This window comes from Mustela nigripes, chromosome 13 (genome assembly GCF_022355385.1).
Source record: "Mustela nigripes isolate SB6536 chromosome 13, MUSNIG.SB6536, whole genome shotgun sequence".
Lineage (NCBI taxonomy): Eukaryota > Metazoa > Chordata > Mammalia > Carnivora > Mustelidae > Mustela > Mustela nigripes.
The window spans coordinates 81,808,401-81,835,421 of record NC_081569.1 but is presented as its reverse complement, the minus strand read 5'-3'; the positions used below and the strand labels follow the sequence as shown (position 1 = coordinate 81,835,421).

The window sequence follows — 27,021 nt, the reverse complement described above, 5'->3', positions numbered from 1 at the left end:
AAATGAGTTCAGCAATATGATTCCAATTTCAGTTAGTATAATATGAACAATAACACTTCATATTACATTATAGCATATCTGGTGTTTTTCATGGTAGAAACATTGTATTTATTGCAGATACTTAGAATATCTTTTTGAGTATCCACATAATTTAAGTAATGTCATCACACTCCGGTCAAATGCTTGCAAAACCAATATCCCACCAGTTTCACTCTATTAATAAAATATTCTAGAGACACCTGGGTGGCTCAGTCAGTTAAGTGTCTCCCTTCAGCTCAGGTCATGACCCGTGGTCCTGGATTGATTCCTACATCAGGCTCCCTGCTCAGCAAGGAGTCTGCTTCTCCCTCTGCCTGCACCTACCCCCCTGCCCCCCGCTTGTACTCTTGAGCTCTTTCCGTCTCTCCTTCTCTCTCATGTGCACCTCTCTCGTGTCATTGATGTCTCAAGTGTTAACCTCAGGCAGAAACATCACTGATTTACATGGAGAAAGCATGGTAATGCCATTAATTTCCCCAAATCCTGGATGACCTTCTTGCAATTTTATAAATAGTCAATCCTGACTTGTTGAAAATTATGTAAATAAAGTGAAAGATGCCTTAAAATCTGACAAGTTTGAGTAAAACCAGGATCTAAGGTTAACATCTTAGGATAAAAGATGTTACCCTCCCTTTATATAGTAAAGGCAATCTATCTAACACCATTTAGATCAGCTGTGCTGAAAGAACTATGGTCTTTGACATGTTTTCTGTACCCCTTGTAGAGTGCAGTGGTTCCAGTTCAGTGCTTTGCTCTCTTTGTGTTCCTGTAATCAAACAGTACTGCAAAAGGTAGGCTAAATGTACAATTTTTGTTGTTGTTGCTGTTCACTAAGTGACTATGATGGAGCTCTAGAGAAGAGGTTATAAACTCAAGGGCTCCCCAGGTTAAGGCAGGGAATGTCAATGAGTGAAGAGGCCTGATGGCCACTGTGGGGACCTGAAGGACAGGCAAAGGGACAGCATGCACAGTTCCAGCTGACTGCTGTTCTAGAGGAAAGCATACCTGCTATTGCCAGATTTCCAGTGTTGCTCTTTCTAGAGAACAAAATCTGAATTTTCATATGGCATTTCCAAGTTTATGTTATGTTTTAATTTTATTTTAACTAATTAAAGTTTTAAAAATAATACAAGCCTAATCAAACATGTCATTTGGTCAATAAATGAGCACGGATGAATTTTACAGTCAGTTAAGAATTTGGGGCGCCAATTTTGAAGGTAGTTTTACATGGATATTACATGTGACCTTCCCTTGATACACGTGGCCCAAAGAAACTCAAATGGGTTCATTTGCCATCTAATTAATATTACCAACATTCATAGTAGGAATTTCTCTGTTTAAATGAAGCAAGTAGAATATTAGGCCATTATTCTGAAATTTATATTAATGCATAGGCTTATTAATACTTTAAGGGGGAAAAAAAAATAAAACTAAATCTATAGGGAAGGAGGTAAGCAAAGCCCAAGATCACACAGAGCAATTCAATGGGCTCCAAAGGCTAGGTAGAGGAGAAATGGCTTCCTATTTCCACTCCAGGAAGGCAATAACATGGACACTAATTCCTCTGCACACCTTCCCTAACCAAACTCTTGGCTAACCTAACTCTGACACTTGATTTATCTAGAATACCCCCAAGTATGGGGCGCCTGGGTGACTCAGTGGATTAACTGTCTGTTTTTGGTTCCAGCTATGATCTTGGAGTCCTGGGATCAATCCCCATATTGGGCTCCCTGCTCAGTAGGGAGTCTGCTTCTCTCTCTGCCTCTCACCCCACTTTCTGTTCCCTTTCTCAAATACACTTTAAAAATAAATAAACAAACCAACAAACCAGCAAACCACTGGGCAGCACTTACTTCATGTGTTCCTGACCAACCTTCTTGTTGCTTCACTCCTCTCCACCCCCAATTTTTTTTTTTTTTTAAATACTCTAAAACTGTGTGTTACCCGACTGGAGTAATTGTCTTGCCCACTATCTTATTAACGACGGTTTCCATGACTCCCCCATCACAACATTATACAGACACCACAGCTCAGAAGACTTTCAGAATAACAGTACTGTGTCTAAAATAAGTAGTAATTGGCTTTGAGGACAATAGCAATAAAATACAGTCAAAGGTTATAAAGGTTATAGAGAGACTGATAGAAGAGATTAAGCTAAAGACCTTAAGACAATGCCACAGATTGTGGATTAAGCTTATACCTGTTTTTGCGGAGTAGAGCCCACTTGTAATTAATACTCAAATTGAATTAAGAACTACATTAAAACTTAAAATAAATGGTATATTTGTCCATTCTGTCCTAAACCAAAAATTATCACTGTATTTGGAGAATACCAAAGAAAGAATGGAATGGTTGTACATGAATAAAATAATAAGTGCTGGGGTGCTTGGGTGGCTCAGCTGGTTAAGTGTCTGGCCCTTGGTTTTGGCTCAGATCATGATCTCATCAGACTTTTGGGAGGGAACCCTGGGACCCACTCCTGCTCCTCACGCAGTCTGCTTGAGTTTCTCCGTCTGTGCCTTCCCTCATTTGCACACACGCACTCTTTCTCTCTAAAATAAATAAAAGTATTTTTAAAAAATGTTATGGTGCTGCTCTTTGCCACATAAAAAGTGATTAACCCTCAGATCAACAATAAGTTACTCCTGGAGTCCAAACTCTCCACTGCTCTGATGTTCTTCCACTTAGTCTTTGGATAACTACAAAAAAGAGACTCTTCCTTACTCCTTGGCAGATCAAAATTTCAAATGTCTGATGACAGTATTTTCATCCTCATTAGTAGTTACCACCACCAACAAAACAACAAAGTCAACAATCTCAAAAGACACACACACATGTATTTTCAATTTATCTATTTAGAAATAAATCTAGAAGTCATATGTAAAATTATGTAATATTTTGGGGAAGATAGTAAATGATTTTCAGAATCTCCAAAGGGCTTCTTCACAACCAAAAGGGTAATGATCTGATATCTAGAATTTCCTCTCATAAAACTTAAAAAGTTGGTTCCCCGACACTGCATCATTAATGTCACCATAATTAACTCTCCTTAACAACCATCCCTGGTTAAAATAACATTAATGTATGTCTCTGCTTAACGCCTGGCAACAAATTTTTACATGTTTCTGAAGTTATAGCTTTAAGCATAGATAATAAATAATCAAAAATATTACTAGTAATGAAGATTTAGGGGACAATGCTTATTGAAAGTAATTTTTTAATTAATTGAAATGATTTCAACTTTTTTTCTTTTAAGATTTTTATTCATTTATTTGTTAGAAAGAGAAAACACAAGCAGGGGTAGCAGCAGGCAGAGAGAGAAGCAGGCTCCCTACTGAGCAATAGTACAATGAGGGACTTGATTTCAGGACCCTGGGATCATGACCTGGGCAGACACTTAACGAACTGAGCCACACAGGTGTCCCTGAATGTAATTCTTTTAATCCTGTCATATATTTTAACTTCCTTGGCAAGTTATATGTTTTGTGGAAAGAGTCCTGATGAAGGAATTATAAGACCCACGCTGGTCATTCGTAGGCATGCCACAGGCATAACAAATTTCATCCTCAATTTTATCATCTTACAACATGAAGATGGCAAACAACTCTCCTGGGAGCAATACAATGACTCATATAATAATTTCCATGTAGTATATGGTAAATATGAAACTTCTAAAACAATTCTAGATTTTAAAAATTAAGATAGTTTGTAAACTCTAAATGCGATAGACTTCACTTTAGAATTTTACAACAAAGAAAAATTTTAAGAAGTTAAAAAACATTTAGGAATATTGAAGATATAGTCAATCCATTCTTAAACTTCTTGGAAGCTTCAGGGGTTAGTAGTGTGGGCTGTGCAGCCAGACTGTGGGTATTCACACCATGATACTATCTTGGCAACCATCTCTAGGTCTCTCAACCTCTTTCAGCCTCAATTTCCTCATCTGGAAAATGGACATGATTATAGTTCCTACTTCACAGTACTTGTGAGTAATTGAGCTAAGACATGTAAAATGAAAAATGCCTGTCATATGGTAAACAGTATCTAAGTAATAACTATGATTATAATAATTATAAAACTTCTTTGGGAGGAAAAAGCCCAATTATCTGAATCCTAATGCCATATCTGATTACCACCCTTTTCTCCATAATTCTTGGAAATTTTATTTGACTAATCTTTTTTTATACCATCTTTTCCCCCCCTGAGTCTAGGTACAGCATCTATAATATGCTTCCTCCATTCATACTCTCAAACTCCCTTCTCCATTGCTAATTATGACCTTTATTTTGGTAAATTTAATTTCCCATGTAGTGACATGTAGATGTCTAGCCAAGGGGAATAAAATCAAAGACCCAACTTTAACTTAGTGACAACCTTCAGACTGCCTATTTATTAAAATCCTTTCCTGTTCTCTCAAATCATGATTATCACTTAAGTTCTCTTTGATGTCTCTCTCACATGTCTTCCACATTAGCAGAGGGTAGAGGTTAAATGCTATGGGTTGTGGAGACACATCTGTATCTGAATCCTGGTTCTAGAACTTAACTGATTATATAGACTTGAGCAATTTATTTAATTTTCTGCCTTAGTTTCTTTCATCTGTGAAATGGGATGATAATACTCTATCAAAAGGTTCTTGTTGAGACAGAAAAAAACAAATATTGGAGAGGATGTGGAGAAAGGAGAGCCCTCTTATACTGTTGGTGGGAATTCAACTTGGTATAGCCCCTTGGAAAACAGTATAGATTCTTCAAAAAATTAAAAATAGACCTACCCTATGACCTGGCAATTGCACTATTAGGTATTTACCCCAAAGATACAGATGTAGTGAAAAGAAGGGCCATATGTGCCCCAATGTTCATAGCAGCAATGACAACAATAGCCAAACTGTGGAAAGAGCCAAGATGCCCTTCAACCAATGAATGGATAAAGATGTGGTCCATATACACAATGAAATATTACTCAACCATCAGAAAGGATGAATACCCAGCTTTTGCATCAACATGGATGGGGCTGGGGGAGATTATGCTAAGTGAAATAAGTCAAGCAGAGAAAGTCAATTATCATATGGTTTCACTTACTTGTGGAACATAAGGAATAACATGAAGGACATGAGAAGGAAAGGAATAGTGAGTGGGGGGAACTCAGAGGGGTAGATGAATCATGACAGACTGTGAACTCCAAGGAACAAACTGAGGGTTTTAGAGGGAAGGGGTGGAAGGATGGGTGAGCCTGGTGATGGGTATTAAGGAGGGCACAGATTGCATGGGGCACTGGGTGTTATATGTAAACAATGAATCTTGGAACACTACAGCAAAAACTAATGGTGTATTGTATGGTGACTAACATAACACACACACACACAAATAACACAAAAGGTTGTTGGGCGTCTGAGTGGCTCAATCATTAAACATCTGCCTTCAGCTCAGGTTATGATCCCAGGGTCCTGGGATGAAGCCCCACATCAGGCTCCTGCTCAAAAGGAAGCCACTCCTTTCTCTCTTGCTCCCCCTGCTTGTGTTCCTGCTCTCACCATCTCTCTGTCAAATAAATAAATAAAACCTTTTAAAAAAAGATTCTTGTTGAAATTAAATGAGTTTATTTTTATAAAATATTTAAATGATTCCTGACATACCATAATGCTATATAACATATATTAAATGAAAACCTAAACTAGTTTCACACTGATTGTTCTATGGTTTGAAGTCCACAATACTCATTTAAGAAATACACACTGTTCTCACCAGTATGATTTCTAGTCATTGTTTCTGTCAGATCACGTTGCATACTTAAAGCAAAACAAACCTTACTGCAAAGATACTGATTTTTCATTAGAGTCTTTCTTATGCCTAGAGTCTGTTGTATACTACAGATTTATTTAATGAGTTTTCAAATAAAACATATTCCATTAACAAATGATTCAAGATTCGTAAATCAATGATTTTCTTACTAGGAGTAATAAGTGACCATTTTTTACTCCACTAAAGTAGAAAAAAATTCATCCAATTACAAGGCAAGCAACTGTGTATATGTATGTGTGTATGTGTGTGTGTGTGTGTATGTATGTGTGTATATATATATATATATATATATATGAACATCCAAACACTTGTTAAGGGAATGAATTACTCAGGAGAATTGTGAAAACTTCTGTAAAGAAAAGCTTCATAATTGCAATGAAAATTATTTGGCCGAATCATCTTATGAGTACTCCTGGCAGAAAGGTGATCTTTCAAACCTCACAAAAATAGAAATTCTCCTTGATGTCAGACAAAACCCCAAATCCAGGACCATGGAGAGCTCACCCACGCTGCCTGGGAAATGGGCGTCGGCAGCGTTTGCTGCTTTAGCTTTGGTGAAGGTAGGGTGGGGGGCACGCCAAACAATGAAATTCTACTGGAGACAGAAACAAGCAAAAGAAAACAACAGGGTGAAAAAAAAAAGTAAAAAGTTAAAGAACAGGCACTGCCACTATCACAAAGCCAATATTATGAAATTGACTCAGTATTTGCGATCTCTCTGAAGCTGCCACAGAACTGGATAAAGATGTCAATTATTTATTGGGCCACTTGTCCATGGTGGCAAAAAACAGATAACATCGCACTTGATGACTCATTAAATTAAAAGAGGTAAGTTATCCTTTGTGGCTTATCAAATTTAGCTTTGCAAAATTGATTATTTTGATCTCCTACTTAGCAGAAATAGTTATGATGATTATGGAAACAATATAGCTGGAGATCTAAAGAGGATAACAAAAAGCAACATAATTGTCACAGAGGAACAACAAAAGTAAGTCAACTTCAATGTTTCTTCTCCTCCTATAACTTCTTCATAGTCAGACGTTTACCAACTCTTCTCATATAACTTATAATTGTGTGGACTAGTTCTTGATAAGGACATCAGTAGACTCACACTATGTCTATATGAACATCCTCTCTCTCAGCCTCAGTTTGAACACCTTCAGGCAAACTTTTAGAATACAATAACCCATCTCTGTAAAAGATCACAGCAGATTTGGGTCCTCTAACTTGAGGAGAAAGAAAAGGTAGAGTCAGAACCGCTTTAAATTTTGCCTTTTTAAAGTACTTCTGAGGAGGCAGAAAGGCAGGTTTTTATGGATTTTCCTACTTGTTTTGCTTAGGAGAACCCAGCACTACAGACTTCTATTTATCAATTAATCTGGCATACAGCCTCAAAGGAAGAAGGTCGACCTGTATTAAAAATGCAGCCATCAAAAATTCATCAAAGGTTTCAGCATTTTAACTCATAAACCTTTGAACACCTGCATACTTGTCAGATCTCTGGTCATAGTTAACGGTGAAATCTATAGTTACTCCAGTACCTAACTCCTGCCCTGACATGAGCAGAATGAGGAGGATTCCCAGGGAAAAAGTAAAGATTCTATAAGCACTGCTTGCCCTTCTTTCGTTACTTTCAATAAAACAGCCCAATACACATTGGCATCACATAGAGTTCAAAGTCAATCAAATCAACCTACTGCAAAGAAAAAAAAATCTTTCAAGAGTATTTTTGCCTCGTGACTGTAAATATCGGCTTTCTCACGAGGCAATATAATTGAGAAATGCATAAACAGCTATGATCTAGTAGGATTATACACTACATAGCTCACAAATTGGAGTCTTTTAGTGCTCTCCAAGAAAAGGTAATAATTTCTGAAACCCTCCTTTAATGTGTGAAGGAAAGAGTAGAGTACGTGCTAGAAGTTAAAACTGGAACCTTCAAGTTCAAGGTAAGAACTCTGCTGCTTAACTAATGCACTGCTCATAGCTGTCATCATTAATTTATGTTAGCCTCTGTAAACATCAAGAGTATAATAGGCCAATTTCACAACTAAATATAGATGCACATTTTGCCCTTATATAAATGGCAGATTGCTGCTGTAGATCATCACGGCAGCAACACGTCAGTAAAAAGATGCACTGTTTGATGGTCCGATGCTCACACAATATATAAAACCAGTTGTAATGGTTGTTTGGAAGCAAAGTGTAACATAGCAGCAAAATTTCATTTGTTCCACAAACTCAGGATATATTAAGCTCGGCTGACAAAGACTGTTTGATGTGCTAAATCAGTTTGACCTTCATTCTTGCTTTATTTTTCTCATTTAACATGTGAAATAACCATTATTTTTCCCCATGTGAGAAAATATCATGAAATCGATGGCTTAAAAAAAAAAAAGGTGTCCAAAACATCTGCAATTGCGAACATTTGATAAAGTATCAAAATGAAGATGCATCCTTAAAATTTTTAACTAAGATGGACTCTGATTGAATAATCATGACCCATTTTTGACTTGTAGGAAAATAGATCAAAAGAGTAATTAGAGCCATTCAGCTGAGTGCCTTCCCTCATCTTCAGAAAATGCCTTGTGTATGTTTGAACTTAATAATTAAATTAATTGGTTTTAGCCAATGAGCGTTTTTATTCTTAACACTTTAAATAAGAGGATTTAATTCCAGAATGAGTCATTAGAATAGTAATAAAGAACGCTGAGAGGTCTGCACAATCCTTTTCAACCAATGTTCACCTTGATTCAAATAATCCCTGAATGAACCACAGCAAGACCAAACTATGCATTGTATGCTTTGGTGTCTGCCAAAAACCTCATGAATCAAAGTGTTTTGTTCTTCATGTTCCCCCCAGAACTTTAAGCTGTACAACTGGCAGTTCCATAATAATGGAAAAACTGTGGCTTTATCAAGTAATTTCAATCCACCCAATAAAGAGCACTTTACCTTGGAGCAACTTGTATATTTCACACCTTAAATTTCTATTTACCAAATCAGCTAATCACTTCACAATTGAACTCAGAACAAAAAAAAAAAAAAAATTATCAATTAAAGTGGTTGAAACTCCTGCAAATTATCATTTAGGAATGAAGTAATTGCTTTCATCAGGGCAGAAAAGCCCGCCAGAACAGAAATGTCACTTTAGATTAGTGTTCTCACTCCTGAAGCTATGGATGACACAGCTGATATAAGACTAAATGCCAAGACCAATCAATTGCTTTTGTGGCTCTGCTCTGAGCTGCTGTAAAAGGGGCCATTTTCTAGGATCTACTCTTCATTATAGTAAATGCTATCTCCTTGGTAACATAATTCCATTTCTCATAAATTCTGTCTGAGAGCATTGTCCTAACAATGGATGTTTGTGGAAAAGAATGCTGTTGGTTTAATGCACAGAATTAAGTGTGAATGGCTGTCAAACTGCTATAGTTTACTAGTTCTTAAACATAAATTGAAGTCTTAGACATTAAAAAGAATTCTTAGGGAGAAATGAATGTCCTGAACAAGGGTAAGATATTGTACGCGAAGGCTCCGTGCTACCGGTTTAGGATTTTGACTATTCTAGTATTTATCTGTCCTGTACATTCAATCAGTCAGCTCACACCCGAGGTGGGTGAACACTTCACTTACTTTCTCAGCAGTGTAGTTTGCAAATGTGAAACCTCAGAAGCAAATATGGACTCATTAGGCAACTGCATGCGATTTGTGAATAGCCACAACTGTGTTAAAAGAAGGAAAAAAAAAAGTGTTCTTTGAGCCGAGCCCTTCCTGGAAAGCATCCAGATCTTAATTTGTATTGTTCGTCCTCCTGAAGTTACAAGAATCTGGATTGCAGCCTCCAATTAAAAGGAAATTGAAGAAGCTAATATAGTGAGAAAGCAGCAATTCCCTGCCCTGTTCTCTTCAGGTCTGAAGTTTAGAAAGAGATTCAGGATCACGGGTCTTTGCCCGACATGGGATGAAGGCTTTCTCATCCTGGTGAGCACACATGTGTAACTTCCATTAACAGTAACAGGAGTCGTGAGCACACATTGAGAGGAAAGTCTGCTGCTAAATATTTGAAAGGGTCAGAGCATCTCTGCTGAAAGGCAGAATGAGAGGGAATGATGGGCACCCTGTGACTGCAGGACATTTTACTGACCACGCGAAGGGCAATTGCTGGAATTGCTACCACTCCAAGGAGCTGCGGTACTATTTCCAGAATATCGGTAGCAGGAAAGTTTGCATGATGTCTCTGCTTTGAGATTATTCAGTATCCCCGAAGAACAGCGTGAACCTTAGTGTAATAATAAAAGCAGACACATTTGAATGCTTTCTCTATTTTGGCCACACTCCAAAGGTTTTAAATATCATCTCATTTAATTCATGGTTGCCGGTATCAGCCATAAAGGGGAAAAAGGTTACAGCAACCACGGAAGACAATCTCTGGACACGATGGATGCCGGAAAAACAGGTTTGCTTTGAGCCCCTCTTTTGGGGGCCCCTGCATGGGTTTTGTACTTCTCCTCAAACTTGCCACATCCTTCACCCCAAAACTAGATTTTTTAAAAAGATTTATTTGAGAGCTCAAGTGCAAGGTCAGAGGAGGGGAAAAAGACCCTGAGAGGGAGGGAGAAGGACAGAAGCACAGAGGCTGATGCCATATGGGGTTCCATCCCAGGACCCTGAGATCATGACCTGAGCTGAAATTAAGAGCGACACTTCACTGACTGAGCGAGCCTGACGCCCCTCACACTAGGAGATTTCTTGTCTCAGGGAATGGCTTTCCCCAGATCTTGGACTTCAGGTGCTAAAGCAGGACAATCATGGGCAAACCAGGACAGCTGGTCACCCCAGAAGCATTATTGTCTCGATCTCATTAAGAAGACCAAAGCACAGAGAGGGAAAGTCACTTGGCTGGAGCCAGTGAGGGCTGCAGCGGGAATTTAAACCCTGGGAATATGACTCCTGTAAGGCCCTTCCAGCCTCGCAGTGCTTCACCTCTATAAGAATAAAGTCCTCACAATACTCCCTTTCCTGATCATATTTATAGGACAATTAAGTCACTGACCAAGTTTTCCTTAATTTACAATCACCTATATAAATCCTATAAGTATTATGAAAACATTAATTTCTTAATGAAATGTCCAACAAAACCCTGTTTTTCAGGCTTACCAACATTGCAATTTGAAGTAGATAGATCCGCTGTTAATTGCTATAAGTTCCACACTAAATTGCTTTGGAATTCAAATTCAAATGACCTTTTCTAGAGGGAAAATTCACTTTTTCCTTTAATTTTCTTTAAGTGTGATTTCAAACACTTTTGAAAGCACAACTAAGTGGAAGAAAGCTTTTGAAAACTTTCAAGCATGATAGGAGAAACTTGGAAAGGAGAAAGCATGCTTTGACAAGTTTGAAAATCTTTAAGTATGAAAAATGAAAGTTATGGTCATGTGAACACTGCAAACAGCACATGCTTTTACTTGACATCAATGAACACACCATTATACTGCAACTCCCTGCATTCCTTTGCAAAATAGAGATAATTAAGTAAAACGGGTCACCCTTCCTTTAAACACCACAATGGAGAAAACAGGTCTTAAGGAGACTGTATATTCTATCTCCTACCTATTGCTTAAGAGATATTTTTATTTACTCTTTCATCAAGATTCCCCAAAGCACAGCATATGGTTGCCAGGGATGTAAATTGTCACAATTTCTGGAGAACACTTTGGCAAATACATATCCAAAGGATTAAAAATTTGTCTCTTTTTGAACAAAGCTAAGGATATGAATATATTGCTAAGAGAATATTCACTGTCTTTTTGATAAACTTTGGAAACCTATTATGGAATATTCAAGAGCTTGAACATGGATGTTGAAACAAAATCTCTGATGGCTTGGAGCCAGCAATCAAAGACAGTTTATAAAGCAGCAAGTATAGTAGGATCAAACAATGGCTGCTGTATATCTATATAGGGGGATATACAGATAAAATACATCCAAATCTAGATTAATTCCCATAAACCAAAATAATAAGATTGGTTGTTTCTATGTGGTAGAAATTCCTCATGGAGGAGGTGGAGAGAACTCTAATTTCTGAAGTATCTTTAAGAAGATGTATTTTTATATAAAAATTACTTTATAAAAATAACTTATTCTGGGGCAAATAATACATTATAGGTTAATAAAAATAATTAATAACTTTTTTAAAAAAATTTAAAAATAACTTATTTTTTGGACTCCAAGTTGAAACCCAAAAGTGCCCTGATGCTCAAAGGTATTTTTCATTTAATAAAGGTTTACCTAATAGTGCTACCAAATGTCAGCCTATTATCACTTGTCACAAGAGAAGGGCCTAAATATTTGGAGAAAATGCTTGGCTTGTTCATTTGTCTATACGAAAATGCTTAGCGGAAATTGGCAAAGCTGAATGAGGTGTTCATTCCCTCCTAAGTTATCCCTCACTTGTCTCCAACCAAAAGACTGAGTCCATTAGCCACAAAGCCCAGGGTCCCTCAACCCCAAAAGCAGTGCTTTACTCAGTATACACTATGCCAGCTGCTTGGCTGGAGATGCGGTGTGTTACCACGTAGTGACTGGCTTGGTTGGTGAGGGCAAACTTCAATTCTTACCCAGGAAACAACAAACATACAAAATAATGGAAAGGGCTTCCTGAAGCACATTCTCTGTTCCTAACTGCAGTCTAGGGTAAGAAGCTGCCCCGAAGGCTATTTTGAGATCATCAAGCTCTGTAACACTGACCAACCCATTATAACCAGGGTCGTTCATTGTTTTTCCATTGATTGCTGTACCTCACACTTCTAATGGGTTTTGGTCCTTGGTGGTAGGTGGCTCTATGTTATTAGAGGACAGACATGCAGGAGTCCACATGTTATTATGTGCCAGGAGGTCCCTATGATTTGAGGGGTCACGATACCTCACCAAGGGGCTGTAGGAAGTGGGACAACATAGAAAATGCCTGTTTATATCCAGGCTTCCATCACTCAGTCAGAAACCAAGTCCTCCACAGATCCTACATTCTTTTGAGAAAACTTGATAAAATGTTTAGTCCTCCCCTAAATATCTGACTTGGAGGAAATACACATCAGTTTTTCTGAGCCAAACCAGATTACATAACGAGATGATAAAGATAAGTAACATATCAAGGTAGGATGTCGAGGTAGGAGAGGTTTAAAATACATAAAATCAGAATAAAATAATTAGGCACATTTTCTTCATGAGTTTGCAGGCTGTTCATGGAAAAACCAAAGGTTCTATCATGTTGTGTGTATGCGGGAAACTAAAAAGACCCAGCTATCTCATTAATTGAAAGTCAGCACTGAATTTTCTGATTCTGAACAAATCATTACCATAACTTTAATAGTAACATGAATTCAAACTGTTGCTAGCAAATTCTCAGATGCAGGAAAGCACTGGGGGGGGGGGGATTTGTAAACTGATACAGAAGAGCCTCATTAACGGAAATGGGGCAATAAAAGCCAGAGATTTTCTCAATTGGCCCCTTACATCAAGCCTCCATAAAGAACCCTAGTATCTGAATCTAGAAGACACCAAAAATGAAAACACAAAATGTGGGACCCACGGTTGAGCACTCCCTCCCTGACCTTTAGGCTTTGACCATATGGAATATCTATTTTGACCAAAATGGAATATACAGTATCTAAAATGGAATATCCATTTTGACCAAAATGGATATTCTGCTCCCCTTTTCCTTACCTCCCAGACCTGTAGAGGAGCCCGTTCTTAAATTTTTCCATCTATCTTCTCCCTGTATTTCATTTCGTTTTGTTTGGGCTGAGATATTCATCGTACAGGATTTTCCCTCAAGGTCTCCTTCTAAGTTATTAGCCAACAAAAGATCACTGAGTCTTCAGTCTCACATCTGAAAACAACAGTGTTTCCCAACAGCACAGTTAAGAAGATTGTGTATAGATCAAGGAGCCACTAAGAGCAGCGGGGCAACTTTGTCATGTTCTCACAGTTGAGGACATGACTCACTTTCCAAATACATGCATGTGCATGCACACACAGACCCACACACTCACAAACACACAACTGTTGTTAAGGTATTAAGTTATCTATGTGACTGCCTCTAGCTATGACTTCTCCAATCACTCAACACTTCCCAAATTCTTAGAGGTAAAATTTGAGCATTACAAGCTCAATTACTCAATGTGCCATGATTATCCTTCAAATTCTGTTTTCTTTCCCCACACTTTGTCTCTTTGTTTCTTTCTATACAATTTCCCTCATTTGACTTAGTCATATCTTATCTAAGAAAACTCAAATATCCAGGAAGAGTAGTTTTTTTTGTTTGTTTGGTTGGTTGGTCTTATGAATTGTGAATCTGGCATAAGTATATTTACAATAGGGGTCACAAACTTAAATACCTGCAGGACCTGACAAAATTATACAAGTTAACAGGGAGGACTAAGTATAAGAGAGCAATGTAAACCTGACAATGGCAACTGGACTTCATTGTTGAACATATAACAGGGAATGGTGGGGACTATGGCAAACTGGAGAGCAAGTACATACCCAGACAACAGGGGCATTCATTATTCAGGTAAAAACAAACATAAACAAGCAAAAAATATTGTTAGTAGATGGGAATATGGACCCAAAGTTGCCAGGGCTTCCTTTTTAACAGTAGTTGGAAATCTAGAGCTTTTTTAAAAACGTAAAATCTTTCATTTCATAAAAATATAAGCATCTCATTTTAAAAAATGGAACTCTTTGCAGGCTCCTATGGGCCTCATTTGGTCTGTGGCAATTAGCAAACAGTGGTTTAATGCCATTAGTAACCTTTCCTGAGAGTAAGATGTAATTACTGGGTACATAAGGTGTAGGATATGAAGATATGTAGCAGTCAGGTGACACTGAAGAAATCAGAAAGAGGCATAAAATGAACGGACATGAGGAAAGTTAAATTTGGAAGAAACTCATTATTAAAGTGACTTTCCTAAGTGCTTGAATTTCTGCTCTTTCTTTATTCTGTTTTATAAATTTCCTAAAAATAATCTGGAAAAACTAGATAGTATTAGATAGACTATTCCATAGGACTTAAGGTATATGTGTGTATGGGTCCATGTAAGCTACAGTTTCAAACATTTAATAACAACTAAAAGTTCAATCAGTTCACCGTGATAGCATCCCGTGCAAAAAAAATTTTAATAAAAATTAAAATAGCCTTTTTCACAATGAGTCATTAGCGTGCAGTCCCTGAAAAATTAGTGATTAAATTATGGTAACGATTTCTTAAAAGGACATGCTAAATAAGACTTTGTTGTTATTAAGTTTTGGTTAAGAAACTGTCCTGCTATGTATGTCCTCAAAAACTATTTGCTGAAAGATTATTATGCTGATGATCTAAATGTCCTAGGAAGTCATGATTATAATTAGTAAACAAAGACATCCAGTAGTAGTGCTACTGAAATTAAATTTACCCAGTAAATCAATCATTGGAATGGTATTACATTGAAGAAGCAAGGGAAAGAGGGAAGAAACACAGATACTACCCCCACTCCAAACCTGGATACTAATAAATTCTTCCCTGTCAAAGCTATTTAAATCTTGAACAACAACCTCATACCCTTTCTACACTCTAGAAAGGATGCTGTAGAGACCACCAAATGGAGTCAAGAAGGAGAAAGAGAAGTCCAGAGCCTGTCTAGCCTCCGTTGTTAACCATAGACAGTCTTACTCAGAATACCAAATCACCATAAAGCCTTCCTGCAAGTCAGGTAGACATACAACAATAAGGAATCCGAGAACCATTCCTAAGGGGAAATCCTAGATCTTCACATAATTGTATCCCTTTGCTAATTCTGTGTGTTTATGTGTAATCAGAAATACAAAAAAGTGGACAAAGCCAGTGCTCCAAAGAGAACATGTGAAAGATCACAGAGAAAAGGATTTAACCTGGTATGGTAATTACAAATTAAGATGAGATACTATATCCTTATAAATTTCAGAATGACTGAGTATGACAGCCATCTAGAGAGGCCTTCTGAAATTCTACAAAGTTCTGGAACCTCTGTTTTCCTACAGCTGAATCTTCTCTGCTTCTGGGTATAGGTTTTTGTGTTTTGTGGGGTTTTTTTGCCTTATTTGTATTAAGTGTGTTTACACAAGTGTGTGCATCTGCTGTCCTTACTGGGGCAGCTGTAGCCTCTTCCCTTCCTTGTGGCTACATGCTCCTAGTCTCTGGCAGTGTCCTTTTCCCTCTGGGGTAAAGGCTGACAGCTCAAGTGGAAGGGACAGCCATCATCTCTTTATGTAGAGTCTGTTGCTATATGAAATTGATCAGAATTGCACATTCTAGTCAATTTCACTCACAGCAGGTAGAAGAGACATCCCTATGTAAAAGTCAGGCACTGCTTTTCATCTACAGCTTCCAAAACTGATTGTACAGTAGATCTCCACTGAAAAAGCAAACACACACATACACACACAGTCAGCTGACGTGCATCCTAGGGCAGACATGGAACAATTTGTGCACAACCCCCTCCCCACCCCTTGCCTATGCGATACAGGAAGGAATGGTGTATGCTTGACTGTAGGCTATCATTTTATTGATAGGCTCTGATGACATTATAAAATCCATAAGGGCAAAGAGCAAGTGATTTGCTCATGTCACTAGAAATCCAATACAAAATTACAGCTTTCATTTAGAAGCCTTTTTGGAACTTTTTTTTTTTTTTTTAATCAGTCATGATGCATGGTTATCAATACCTGTATTTGGACCATGATGACAAGGGGGAGGGGGGACATCAAGCCAAAGCCTATAGAGAAAATAACCCCAAACTCTTCAAGCTCACAAGGACAACTCCTGATTTTACAAAATTCTATACAAATTGTGAGAGAGATGGCAAGCAGAGATGGCAAGAACAAACTTGACTCATTTCATCAAGATTTCTGTAAATATTCATTTACATGCTACTATGTGCTAAATGTAGATTTAGATCTTTACATATAAAACCAACTTCAGATCTTTTATAGCGTACTTTACCAACATACTTGCATAAATGCTTGGACAATTCGCATATAAAAAGCAGGAGTGAAGAGAAGAATCTCTTTCCTCCATGTCAATGTGTTCCATTTTCACGCGAACTCAATAGGTATTGTGTCCTCATGTGGGCATCATAAACATGGCTGAGGGGCTTCTATCTTCTGAAGATCCACCCATCAAAGCACTTTCAAAGCATCAATTTAACAGACCCTTAAGTGGGGTGAAGGTCATTTGGAAATGTCTATGTTAAGGAAATCTTACTAGTCCCAAGAAAGAGGGAGTTCTGGCTGAGAAGTCAAGTTTCTCTCCTCTCTGTGTTTGGAGTAACTTGCATTCCTAGGCAGAAGAAGCCTAACCTAGCCATCCAAGACAGGTTGATCCCAGCAGTTACATCATGCTAACCATGGGAGGTCCTGGATGGAACCAGTACATTTATCACAGTGACTTGCAAGCAATTCTAGACTAAAGCAATTGAAAGACAGATCATCCGGAAAATAAGTAGAGTTACTTGGGTAGGTACAGGTGGTCCACATAAGGAAGCTGTTCAATATAAGGAAAAATAGGAGAAAATCACAATTATTCATTACAATCGAAAACTGATCTATAAGTAGTGAGACCTGGGCCAACCTCGGCCACTATTAACTGTATGATTTTAGATAAGACATTTAATTTCTCTGGCTCTGTGTTTTGTCACTGAAAAAACAAAGAGATTGTTCTCCAGTACATCTTTCCCCTTCAAGATCCTATTTTCCCTTAAGTGTTTGTCATATAACATTAATGAACTATTCGGGTAGATGTCTAAAGTACACTGAAGTTATAGCCCATTTTCCTACAATTTTAAAGTAGTGTGTCCTCCTCATCCCCCTCCCTCTCCCACTTCTCAGCTATTAGTTCGTAATACAGTCACAGGGCCTCCAATGAGGAAATATGCAACCTTACTCTTATATAGCATTCTGTGAAAATTCATGGTTATTAAACTCATAGATGGTACACAAAAACTGTCCTAACTAAAATTTCTGATTAATAACAATGAAATAGTCTTATCACCACTTTCCCAAAAGAAAACCTGGGTTTCCCCAGAACTGACAAAGCAGATCATAGAAGAGTTACCCTTGAGTAATGAGTAATAATGTGTATTGGCTGACTAAGTAGAGAAGCATGGGGTTAATGTAAGAGTTATACCTCTGTTTTAAACATAAATTAAACCCCTTTCCCATTGGTGGGTGGGAGAGGTTCCAATAACGGCAAAACTTACCTCAGTAAAGTATACATGTTTACCCTCTGTGCATAGTATAATACCCTGGAACATTCCTACAGAATATCAACCATCTGGATCAAACCATCAAACAAACACATGTTGGTTGCTATCTTCTAACATCAAACCAAACCCAAATCAATCAATGATCTATATTTTGTGAACACCAGCATGTCTAGCATAGCACAGACATAAATACAATACTCCTATCTGTCTCCAAGGTGAGGTGAGTTAAATGGGCAAGTATTATAAAAAGTGAGTAATATTTACACTGTTTTTCAACCTGTTTCTGGGGCTGACTCCACAATTCTTCCAAAGCAGAATTAGATTTCAGGAGATGGTGTGATCTGCAACTGACCTGAAAGCAACCACGTACCACTCCCAACACTTAATTAAGCCAATGGAAACAACCCTGGTCAAAGTGGCAATACCACCACCACCATTTCACCATGTAGCTCATGCCTTTTGACTTTCTCAGAGGTATGTAACTATTGGAATCACATCAGAATGCATTACTCTTTCATTGACACATAAATCTGATTTGTTGTTAATAATACTTACTGTACCTACAAACAACATAGGCAGGTCCCAGTGTGCCATGTCTGAAATTACTTTAAGCACTACATAAAAACAGCAAGCCCTATGAGCCACATGTTAAATAAAAATTAAATCTCCTTTCAGCTGAAATGTGTAGAGAATTTTTAATATGATAAACAATGTTACATTAACTTCACTTGAACTTTTGCAGGTTGGCAAAGCATGTTTTCAGTAGCTTATGGTCTTGACTGGTTAGTGAGTAATATTGAGCTCAAAGTTTGAGAAAGCCCCAAGCCATAAGTATTGTGCATTTGGGGTGAATGAAGGTATAAGCTTAGATGGGCTCGACTAAGAGAAAGAAAGAAGCACCTTTACAAAAAGCTATTATATCTGATAGGCTCCATACAAGACAGTTGAAATGTGAGCTTCAGTATTCAAAATAGAAAGGATACAATCATATGTCTGGTTAACTTACAGGAAATAGTTCCAGAGACAATTTTACACTAACTACAGTGATTTGGGCAATTTTTTAAAATAATACCAGCCAATTTCTCTCCATTATACTCTGCTGGCAGAAAATAAAACATTTTTCTTTGAAATGATTGCCTTTGGTTTTGTTAAATCATGCATTCTGTCAACATGTGGTCACCATTTTTACATGATCTTTCTGCTTCCCTAGAAAAGAATGAATTCACAGACTGAACCCTGATATAAATATGTAATCTTGCAACTGTTAAGGCTTCTTCGATTACTACAAAATGAAGAGATAAGAAATAGATGTAGTATCAAAAGAAATGAAACAACAACAACAAAAAAAATGGTGATGCCCAAATAAGTAGAAAGCTCTGATTCTTGCATCCACTCCCCAACGCTAAATGAAGCAAAGGCCCACGGTGACCATTTTTCTTATCGGAACACAAAGAGATTGTGTGAAGTTCCTGATTTTAAAGCGCTAATATTTGAAAATAAATGTGAAAGCCCTATTTATGTCAAGAGAGATGTTCTAGCAACTTGGCTGTAGCTAGCGAAAGGTTAGGAGAGCAGAGGTGGTAATGAAGTCTTAGAAGAAGAAACAGCTTGTTATTGAAGACTTTGGGGCTGGAATTATAACATGCCTGGACTGTAACTGCTTCTACTTGCTGTGTCATCCTCTGGGACGGAGATCCTTATCTCCATAATGCAGCCTGCACATTTTTTAAGCTAAATTATTTTTTCAAAAACTGGAGATATCTGCTTCATTGCTGTCCCTCTGGGCCTTTGTTTTTTGATACAGTGAGAACATAGCTCTTTCTAAGATCAGCACTATAACTTTGCCTACCTTAGTAGCTGGGATTTTCTAGAGTGTGCATTCAGAAAGCATCCTTGACAATGCTGTTTACTTGACACAATTGCTTAAGTATACACTATATCTCAAAGCTTTTATAGTAAAAAAAAAAAATGTTTATTCTAAGAAAAACTGAGATACTTCAAATGAATAAAAAGTAAAAATTTCCAGATACATTTTAAATTGAGTAAAAAAAAAAAAATGAAGGACCAAAACAAAGTGGTAATTTTCATATATGAAAGAGATGGCAAAGGAGAAGATTCTGATATGAAGAAAGGTAGTAGCAACTTGATCAGACTTACAAAGTGTATTTTAAGGTTATAAGCATAGGAAACCCTCATCTGTTCCCTTCCCTCTGGACAGTTAACATGTGAAGTTAAAATGCAGGCCACAGAGGACATACTTAAAAAGAACTTCTACTGCTGAGTAGCAAATGGGATTTAGGTAAGATTTCAACTGAGGGATAGAATGGGCTGAGTCTCAGGAGTATGATGACCATGTAAAGAGGACAGAGACATTCATGCTACTTCTTTGTCAAGGTAAAACTCAAGTTACTAGAACCCAGTTGGAACTTTCAATTAATCAGAATGATTTTCATATTCTTGACTTCATAGGTGGAAAAAACACAAAGAATCACCAACAGCAACAAATGGCAACGATTTTTCTTTTTCCATTAACTACACGCTCTCAGACGTTCTGTAAAGAGAACACACATTAACCCCCATTTTCTGAACTGTCCATAGCTCCATTCTATAATGCCTGACTTGGCTCAGAAAAAAAAAAGATGAATTGAGTCTTGGCAAACATGTGAAAAATCAAGAAAAGACTTAGTTTCTATGTAGATCGCATTCTCATCCATGCATTGGGACATAAAGATTCCTAGAAAGCAGCAGAGAAGAGAGAGGGGGTAGTAAAGGGTCAGAACCTTAAGCATGTGCTTTCTTATCCCAGGGCCTCATTTTTCACATTTGTAAGGTGTCTAGTCTCCCCGCCCACTAAGTTCCAAAATTCTTTGGAATCCAAGAATTTTTCCAAGGGGATTGCAACAAAAATACTTTCCTAATTCAGGACCAACTAAAATGTCAGTATGTGAGATGTCATATTTCCTCATCAGGCATGTGATAACAATATAGACATCATTTGCAAGAAGGGCTTCCAAAGACCTAACCAGTGCGTAGTTGGCACGTTCTGGCAAGATCCACCTGTCAGCATCCATTCTGGGGTCAGTGCCCAGGCTGAACCACCTTTAAATATCTGAACTCATATGCAGATCTACAGGCTGCCTAGTTCAAGTGAATGCTTCCAAATCATCACAGTAACTGTGTAAACTGTTTCAATACCAGAAGAACTTAAAGAAACTGTAGGACATTCCTTCTATTTCAAACTGGCCAATGTTAAAAAAAAAAAAAAAGAATTTAGGTAAAAATGGCTAATAATTAAGCGTTTACTATGGTCTTAGTGCTGTGCTAATTAACTGCTTCCTACGGCTTCTCTCACGGAATCCTTAAGCCACCATGTGGTTATGTATTTACAGATGCGGACAGGAAGGTTAAAGCAGTCACATCATTTGTGTCAGGTCTCCCAGCTAGTCATTCCCAGGTCTGGGTCAATCCCCAATTGAACTGTCTACAAGCTACTCATGTTCAACGACCATGGTCAACACCCGGCAGGTGAGCTGACTGGGAAGAAAAGACACAGAAGTTCTAACCTTTTTTTTTTTTTTTTTAAGATTTTTTATTTATTTGTTTGACAGAGAGAGACACAGCGAGAAAGAGAACACAAGCAGGGGGAGTGGGAGAGGGAGAAGCAGGCTCCCCGCTGAGCAGAGAGACCCATGCGGGGCTGGACCCCAGGACCCTGGGATCGTCACCTTAGCCGAAGGCAGATGTCCAACAACTGAGCCACCCAGAAGCCCCCTAACCCTTTTAAATCACAAGTTACTATTTAAAAAAAAAAAAATCTATGATGAGTTTACCACATCAGCAAATTTAGACAACTTTTTAAAAATCCCAGAATTTGATTCCAGGACCTAGGACTGCTGTGGTAAATTTGAGATGTCTTCTTTTTATAAAAAATTTATGAGTTCAGTTTACATAAATTTGGAAATAAAATAACATGGTTGCTTTGTGTGGCCATCTGCCACTCTCATGAGTATCTCTAGCTACAAAATTGAGAATACTGGTAGTTTTGCTGTGGAGTTAATTGAAGCCTTCCTAAGAATAATTTTAATTCAGTGTTTTAGAGCCAAATTCTGCTTTATGATCCACATTTCACATAGTATTTCTGAAAACTAGAGCAAGCCAAAGGTTTGATTGGCATTCTGAAATCTTTCAGATTAAAACATGATCCAGCTATCTTCTGCTATATATCTAGTGTCGAAACCAAGACCCATGTAAGTTAAAGTGGCTTTCCAAGTGCAGTGTAGGCATGACCTGTGACGTTGCATAGAGGATTACCCCCTTAAGCATTGGGACCATCTTTCTATCTTTATGGTTATCCTATCTTGTCACATAATCACAATTATCTATGTTCCCCACACCTCTAATTATATAAGTGGCTACATCATCCTCAACAAATTTATAAGGCTTAATGTTTGGCTACAACGTGCAAAAGCACATGATATATAGCTTTAAATTAATATTTCTTTCCAGTATGTTCTTCTATCCAAGGATATTTTATGATTTCTGCTGATAAATGCTTTTAAAAGTAGTTTCTCAAAAAGCTCATTTTTGGGTTAAAAACAACAACGCTCTTCAGATACAGTACAAAGCACGTATTTGAGAGTTGATCAGTTATTCTTTGTGTGTCTTAATTCAGCCATTGTCTCCGAAAAGAGTCAGTTGCTTTCACAAAATTTCATTTTGACCATTTACAAAATGAAAAGATCAAAGACTCACCAATATTCTGAATGCATTATGTGAATTATAGAAAGACAACAAAGAATTTGGAGGGAAAAACCCTAAGTATCCATTATTATCATAACAAAAATAGCATTGCTATCTATTAGAAAGAGAGGAGAGGGAACTGAACAAAAGTAATTATCCAAGCTATAATTTGGCCCTGTCAACAGAGCACCCCTCTTCAGACTAAGAAAAGGCTCGATAATAATGAGCTCTAAAGAAATGTCTCACAAATGCCAGTTTGGGGGGTGGGGGCCCCAGAACAACATCCTAAGACTAAGTGCAGGAGCTGCGGCATTGCCCGTGCAGGACACACAGAGTCCCCCACCTGTGTCTTCTGGGGACAGGGGTTCCGGAAGGCATGTGGACTACAGGTCAGTTACTTTCGCCATAAGCAAAATGGAAACACTCGCTCTGTTTCCTTCACGTTTTCTTCTTACCACTCACTTGTTCATCAAATGGCACACAGTCGGAGAGAAAACCAACCCCAAAGGCTTAAGGATCCAATTCAGACTCTTTCATTTCTATACGAAAATACTATTTTATGAGTTTTTTTTTTAAATGTTAAAGGTATAGAGGAATAAAAAGGCAAATGTCAAAGTTACCCAACCTCTAAGTCTTTCCACCCTTACAAGTGATCATTACGAGTTGCTCCTCATGTATTTTTCTAAAAGGGATATATACACTTAAAAGAATATATATGTTAATTTCACCTTCCTTACATGAATAAAATCATCTTCTTGATATTGTTCTGAAACTTGCAAATACAGGTCTTGAACTTCCACACACATAAATCTGTTTAAATTCTACCCAACACTGCACTGGGTGGAGGTAGTAATTTATTTATCCAGCTGCCTACAGAAGTGTATGTAAGTTGTTTTCCAGTTTTCTGACATTAAAACAACACTGAAATAAGCAGTTCTACATATTTTCTTGATGTATTTGTACAAGTTCATTAGGATAAAAAAATGCACATTAAAAAATTTGAGCTGTTGGCTCAAAGAAAGCAAATCCCTCAGCTCCATTTGTGAGAAGAAAATCTTTTGATTTAGTTCCATGAATCCACCAGCATACACAGATAACAAAAAGAAGTTGTGTTTGTATTGTCTTCTGCCTTGTAGTATAACAGAAGTCCACACATTAATTTTAATATTTTTTTGCAATTATGTATAATTGAAACACTCCTCCAAATATTCAGATCTACAAGGTAATTTACAGGAGTGTTGCAAAGGTATGACATACTTCAAAATGCATAAAAATGACCATATATTACAGGACCCTGCTCTACCCTAGTTACTTTCCTACAAAGTAAGTAATTAACACATAATGTAAGTGGAGATATATGTAGAGACTGCTCACGGCTGACACAGAGATACTCATTTGGTTTTTGGCCTACAAGTATTAACCTATATTCCCAATTTTCTGAGGTTAGTAGTTCTGTTAGTAGTCAAAAAAGGCATTGCATAGTAAAATATCCTCCCTTTTGTGTAAGGTATTTAAATTCTAAAGCTACACAACAATAATTAATTTCCATTCCACTCAATGCTCCCTCTTGGGCCTTGCTTAGTGTAAAGTCTAAGAAACAAAGGCAACTGTGGAACTTTCCAAGCAGCCAATCAAGGCAAAGCACGTGCTATATCCCCAAGTGCTTACGACACAATACATGATTTTATGAACCTCTCACCTATAGTGTACAGACAAGTCCCTGAAAATTAAAGTGTGAAATTCAAACACCTTTGTCCTTAAAACAAGAACAATCTGCCAAAAACGCTCTGTTCTGTGAACTTTTGGCACCAACAGGGCAGAACGCAATATTCCTTGCATTCAGCTGCCAAAGACAGGAAGCTAGATCCAAAAGGAGGAAGCCAGGTAAATTGTTTAGGCCCCTGACCTAACATTCTCCTTGGCACAGAGAGATTCACTCCTTAGCCTTCAATAAAGGTAGCCATAAATGCATTATTCCACAATACAGTGAGTAATTCAGATAAACAACCTTCAATGCTTGAGAACCCGTCTTCTCATTCTTTAATTCTTAAGACCAGCAATTAAAGGCTAGTTGAGGAACTGTCCCTCTGAAACCCTCTCTGAAAAATTTTTTGTGCATTCCTACTTAAACACATTAAACCAGAAACAAAAAAAGGAAAAATTTCCCCTAAATACCTATTCCCCATCTCTCCTTTTCAAATGAGTATTATGACTATTTCCATCATAATTCACAGTAAGCCTATAAAGAAATACAGGAATATTTGTTTGACATCCTTGTGAAGACAATTTGGAAATGAGAGTAGCTCAGTAGCAAAAAGTCTTACTACGTTGTTTAAAAAAGAAAAAATCCCCAGAGATAAGCTTCCTCCAAAACAGTGCTGGGTCCCAACCTGGAAGCACAGGGTTACGCAAGAGTCCATCAGTCCAATGAATGTACTGAGTGTCCTCTTTACAATAAAACTGTGGTAGGTACTGGAGATGCAAAGCCACATGTATAGAAAGTTTATAATCTGCTGAGGAGATAAAAGACCATTACACAAATAAATGTTACAACACAGAACAGGGTAAGTACCATAAGAGAGGCACAAACCAATCACTCAAGATGAACATTTGTGTCATCAAATGATAGAATTCCAATTCTCCTTAATGGTCCTCTCTTTATTCAAGCATTCATTTATTCATTCCAAAAACACTTATTACCGAGCTCAGTGCTAAGAAAAACAGATACCGTCAGTAGCAGAAGAGACAGAGGCCTTGCCCTTCTGAAATCTTTCTTTCTGTGGGAGACACAATATAAAATAATTATACAATAAGAGAAATAATAAACAATAATCATAACTGATCTTCAGTGCTTACTAAACATTAGAGGGCTAAGTGCTTGACATGTATTACCTCGAGAACCTTCATGGCAACATGATGATCCAGGAAGGCATGGAATTGAAGACATTACGGTCCTAAGACTGCCTGGGTTGGAATCCTGACACCACCACTTGTTAGTTATGGGATCCTGGCCAAATGACCTAAGCTCTCTGTGCCTCAGCTTTCTCATGTGCAAAACGAGATCAAAACCAAATTTAAGATTTATGTCAAATTTAAGGTGCCACTGTCATAAGATTTATCCTAATTTCAGAGCTCTTTGGGAATATCCATCTTAGACTCTACTAAGGATCAGCCATTACACGTGTTTGTTGTGATGATTAAAGAAAATACAGAGAACCCAGTAGCATAGGTGGCCAAAGTATTTAACAAATACTACTTAGTATTCTTTTAATTATACCAGTTTTTTAAAAAAGGAAACAAGTTTATAGCATAATTCAATCATACTTAAAAAAAAAAAAAAAAGCCCAAGCTTATAAGAATTTGTAAACTAAGATTAATCTAGAGTAGGGTTCAGAAAGTGCTACTCAGGTAGTGATGTCTGAGTTTCAAACTGAAGAATTAACCAGATCAAAATTGCAGAGAATAATGCTCCAAGACGGGGCATTGGTATGAAAGCCACAGGCAGGAAGAACAAAGCAGTATAAAGATGAGAAAGAAGCCAATACAGCTAGAGGAATGAGCGCAAACTGGGAGCAAGAGGCAGGAAGGTGGAGGAGTGGCCACAGCAGGAACTTGCGGGGCCTTCCAGACCTGATAAAGTGTCACCAGGAGTGAGAAGCCAGGAAGGGTCCCAGTGCTGGATCTGCACCGCTAGAGACCAGTTCAAGGCCAGTTCAAAGGCTATTTGGATAACTTAAAAATAAGATGCTGTTGTCTTAGCCTAAAGCAAAGGTTCTCAACCTCAGCATGACTGACATGTTGGGCCAGATAATTCTTGGTTGTAAGGCTTTCCTGTGCATTGTAGGATTTTTAGCAGCATCCCAGGTTCCTATCCACTGGACATCAGTAGCCATCCCCAGGATGTAACAACAAAAACAATTCCAGATATTGCCAAATGTCTACCTGTAGAGAAAACTGCCCCTAGTGGAGAACCACCACCGCCCCTAGTTGAGGACCAGAGTGAGCTCAAGGGAACTGCAGAGAGGGAGCTAGATTCCACAAACATTAAAGAAGAAAAAATCAACAGGAAATGATTAATTGGATATGGCAGGAAGGAGAGGCCAGGGGCAAGGATACATTCCTGCTCAAGGTTTCTGATTGTGTCACTCAGTAGGTTGCAG

At 37.8% G+C, this 27,021-nt stretch overlaps 1 protein-coding gene across 6 annotated transcripts in view; it reads right to left on the bottom strand.

The window, feature by feature from the left end:
- NPAS3 (neuronal PAS domain protein 3) overlaps positions 1 to 27,021 on the bottom strand; it is an 841,582-nt gene that overhangs the window by 585,038 nt on the left and 229,523 nt on the right. The gene's annotated exons all lie outside the window — the stretch shown is intronic.